Raw genomic sequence first — 4,824 nt, 5'->3', positions numbered from 1 at the left:
AGAAACTGTTTTTGTTCACTGATATTTAGATTTTCTGGTTTAATTACAATAAGATTTTTGCTAGATCCTACACTAGATTTATTGTTTGGCCTCACTAAGCGAGGAATAGACACAGTTTCTATATAATGTTCTACACTACTTTTATCAATTAAGTTGGGACAGCAAAGACTGTGATTTGGACTTTGACTTACTAGTCATATGGTGTGTAACGTCTTGGAGATGTTGTCCGACAGAACAGCCGCTCCGATTCTGCTGGGGTGCAGGCCATCAGCACGGTAGAGCCTAGGTCGCTCCCAGAACAGATTCCAATTATTTACAAAGAGCAGTTTCTGTTCATTACACCATGACATTAACCATTCATTTAGAGCAAATAATCTACTGAACCTTTCTTGTCCTAGTCGGTACGTGGGAAGCGGTCCAGGCACGATGATCGTTGCTTCAGGCGATGTGCTGCGAACCGTCTCGATCAGGCTTCTGTAGTCCTTCTTCAGAACCTCCGTCTGCCGCAGCCTGATGTCGTTCGTCCCCGCATATAGTACCACAGCTCCGACGCGCTCGTCACCGTTCAGGATCTCGGGAACCTGTGCAGCGACATCAAGAACACGAGCACCAGGAAAGCAGTGAGTGCGCACCTTACGCTTACCTGAGGTAGCACGGACATGACGGACCATGGAAGTGCCGATGATCACGGCGGCGTCACGTTCCGGCTCGCGAAGAGGGGAGAAGCGGTTCCGGGTGGAGATCTCGAAGACCGGGAGGGGCGGGGAAGTCCTTGGTCTGGTCCTGGCTCGTGTCTTCCGCTGTGGGATCACCCAGGGTCCATGGTGTTGCCTCGGTGCCGGAGTGAATGAAGGCAGAGATGATCGCGTCCTCCTGGGCAGAGAAACGCACGGAGTAGACGAAGTCGGAGTCAAAAAGTTACTAACCACTGACTTGTGAGCATCGGCGCGTGATGTTTCAAGCGTTGATCGCCGATCTCGCAGCTCGGCTTGCTTCACCAGCAGAACGCGGATCTGTTTCTCCGACGACTCCAGCTCCAATCGTACCGAAACCAGCTCGAATGTGTCCTCACCTGCACTCAGAGGTAACGTTAGACACACATCCGATATGTTCGCCATTATAACAGATGAACAGTAAATTAGTAGTGATACTACCAATATCACTACTAATTTAGGACTGAAATGATGGATATAACCCGTATCCTTTCAGTCAAACGGGTGTAAAATGAGAGGGTCGATAGGCGCGAGGCCACGCGTGAAATGCTAGCGGGCTAAAGGCTAGTAGCCGAGATTCGGAAAGTTGGATCTAAGTAGCGATATCAAAGCAATCCGATTGTTTTTTATAAGGAATAGTGTCGAGGATAAGTTCACATGATATAAAAATAGAAAGTGCTTGTTTATAAATGAGTGGTAAAGAAGAAAATCAGGGATTAATGAATCAATTCGACGTAGCTCCAAACACAAACACAGATCGCACGCGCATGCGCATTAAATGTCTCCTTGCTATTTTTTACACATTCATAATCATTACTTGCCGGTTCTTTGTGGCAAGCTATATGCGTTCGCTCATCCGCTTGAGAGCGACTAAATAACAATGAGCGTATCCTGTATAGCCTATTTAAGTAATTAAATCAAAATAAAGGGGCGATTTGTCCACTAATGGCTTAAATGAACAACTACTAGTAGACTAGAAAAAAACATTAGTCGGAGGCAGCCCTTTTGTTCCACATATTTTCGAACCAGCAGGGCAGTCTGTGTTGAGCGCGCGACCCTGAGCGGAATATTCAGAAATGTGGTCTGATCGGAACAACGGAATTTTAAAATAATTAATCATTAGTTTATATCTTATACACTGTCCATCATTTTAATCCCACATCAAACACAGTATGTTGTCTATTTTATTTTATTTTAATTTTTTTAATTTTTTTAACGTTTTTAAGTACAATATTATGTTAGTCCACAGCCCCCACCAGGGGGTGCTAATGCTATGAGGAGTGGCACTTTTATTTCTTTTCTATTTTTGAACTTGATACAAATTTTGACACAACTGCACTTTTATTTTCTCTGTTTTTTAATTTCATGCAAGTTATGACACAGCTGAACTTTTTTTTCTTTTTTTTCTTTTTTTTTGAACTTGCTGTTATTTGATGTAGATAATTAGTTTGTATTTAGATACAACTTGTTACTATACTGATACTACTTGTTACTTCAATAAATTGGAAAATTTTAAGGCTTGTTGCGCATTTCATTAGCATTGTGTTGTGGCGATGGAGGCAGGGTGGGGCTTGAAAATTCCCCCTTGTCCAAAGTGGGGAATGACCGAAAAAGTTTGAGAACCGCTGCTTTAGTGTAAGTTCTGCCAGGAAGACTCAATTGTTATGTCACTTATTACCTTCACATCGAACCAATCATGTTCTAATACTTGCAGTATAAAAGATCAGTACTTACACATGTCTGAGTTCGCAGATGCTAACACAAAAAAATACCTCCATCCTCCCCACCACCCCCACCAGGATGGTCCCTTCCCCTCCATCCTCCCCACCCCCACCAGGATGGTTCTTTCCCCTCCATCCTCCCCACCACCCCCACCAGGATGGTCCCTTACCCTCCATCCTCCCCACCACCACCAGGATGGTCCCTTCCCCTCCATCCTTCCCACCACCACCACCACCAGGATGGCCCCTTCCCCTCCATCCTCCCCACCACCACCACCAGGACGGTCCCTTCAAGTCCATCCTCCCAACCCCCATCAGGATGGTCCCATCCCCTCCATCCTCCCCACACCCACAGGTTGGTCCCTTCTCCTCCACCCTCCCCACACCACCAGGATGGTCCCTTCCCCTCCATCCTCCCCACCCCCACCAGGTTGGTCTCTTCCCCTCCACCCTCCATCCTCCCCACCCCCACCAGGATGGTTCTTTCCCCTCCACCCTCCCCACCACCTCCAGGATGGTCCCTTCCCCTCCATCCTCCCCACCACCACCAGGATGGTCCCTTCCCCTTCATCCTCCCCACCACCACCAGGATGGTCCCTTTCCCTCCATCCTCCCCACCACCACCACCACCACCAGGATGACCCCTTCCCCTCCATCCTCCCCACCACCACCACCACCAGGATGGCCCCTTCCCCTCCATCCTCCCCACCCCCACCAGGATGGTCCCTTTCCCTCCATCCTCCCCACCACCACCACCAGGATGACCCCTTCCCCTCCATCCTCCCCACCACCACCACCACCACCAGGATGGCCCCTTCCCCTCCATCCTCCCCACCCCCACCAGGATGTTCCCTTCCCCTCCATCCTCCCCACCCCCACCAGGATGGTCCATTCCCCTCCATCCTCCCCACCACCACAAGGATGGTCCCTTCCCCTCCCCTACATCCTCCCCACCACCACCAGGATGGTCCCTTCACCTCCATCCTCCCCACCACCACCAGGATGGTCTCTTCCCCTCCACCCTCCAACCTCCCCACCCCCAGGATGGTCCCTTCCCCTCCACCTTCCCCACCACCACCACCAGGATGGTCCCTTCCCCTCCATCCTCCCCACCACCACCACCAGGATGGTCCCTTCCCCTCCATCCTCCCCACCCCCACCAGGATGGTCCCTTCCCCTCCATCCTCCCCACCCCCACCAGGATGGTCCCTTCCCCTCCATCCTCCCCACCACCACCAGGATGGTCCCTTCCCCTTCATCCTCCCCACCCCCACCAGGATGGTCTCTTCCCCTCCACTCTCCACCATCCCCACCCCCACCAAGATGGTTCTTTCCCCTCCATCCTCCCCACCACCACCAGGATGGACCCTTCAAGTCCATCCTCCCTACCCCCACCAGGATGGTCCCTTCCCCTCCATCCTCCACCCTCCCCAACCCCTCCAGGATGGTTCTTTCCCCTCCATCCTCCCCACCACCACCAGGATGGTGTCTTCCCCTCCATCCTCCCCACCCCCACCCAGATGGTCCCTTCCCCTCCATCCTCCCCACCACTTCCAGGATGGTCCCTTCAAGTCCATCCTCCTCACCCCCACCAGGACGGTCCCTTCCCCTTCATCCTCCCCACCCTCACCAGGATGGTCCCTTCCCCTCCATCCTCCCCACCACCGCCAGGATGGTCCCTTCCCCTCCATCCTCCCCAGCCGACCAGGATGGTCTCTTTCCCTCCACTCTCCACCCTCCCCACCCCCACCAGGATGGTTCTTTCCCCTCCATCCGCCCCACCTCCGCCACCAGGATGGTCCCTTCCCCTCCATCCTCCCCACCACCACCAGGATGGTCCCTTCCCCTCCATCCTCCCCACCACCACCAGGATGGTCCCTTCCCCTCCATCCTCCCCACCACCACCACAAGGATGGCCCCTTCCCCTCCATCCTCCCCACCACCACCAGGATGGTCCCTTCAAGTCCATCCTCCCCACCCCCACCAGGATGGTCCCTTCCCCTCCATCCTTCCCACCACCATCAGGATGGTCCCTTCCCCTCCATCCTCCCCTCCCCCACCATGATGGTCTCTTCCCCTCCACCCTCCCCACCCCAACCAGGATGGTTCTTTCCCCTCCATCCTCCCCACCACCACCAGGATGGTCTCTTCCCCTCCATCCTCCCCACCCCCACCAGGATGGTCCCTTCAAGTCTATCCTCCCCACCCCCACCAGGATGGTCCCTTCCCCTCCATCCTCCCCACCACCACCAGGATGGTCCCTTCCCCTCCATCCTCCCTTCCCCCACCATGATTGTCTCATCCCCTCCACCCTCCCCACCCCAACCAGGATGGTTCTTTCCCCTCCACCCTCCCCACCACCACCATGATGGTCTCTTCCCCTCCATCCT

Source organism: Siphateles boraxobius, unplaced genomic scaffold (genome assembly GCF_051911475.1).
Source record: "Siphateles boraxobius isolate OS27281-9 unplaced genomic scaffold, OSU_SipBor_1 12, whole genome shotgun sequence".
NCBI classification, from domain to species: Eukaryota; Metazoa; Chordata; class Actinopteri; order Cypriniformes; family Leuciscidae; genus Siphateles; species Siphateles boraxobius.
The sequence above is the reverse complement of the archived record's forward strand: the minus strand, read 5'-3'. Positions refer to the sequence as shown.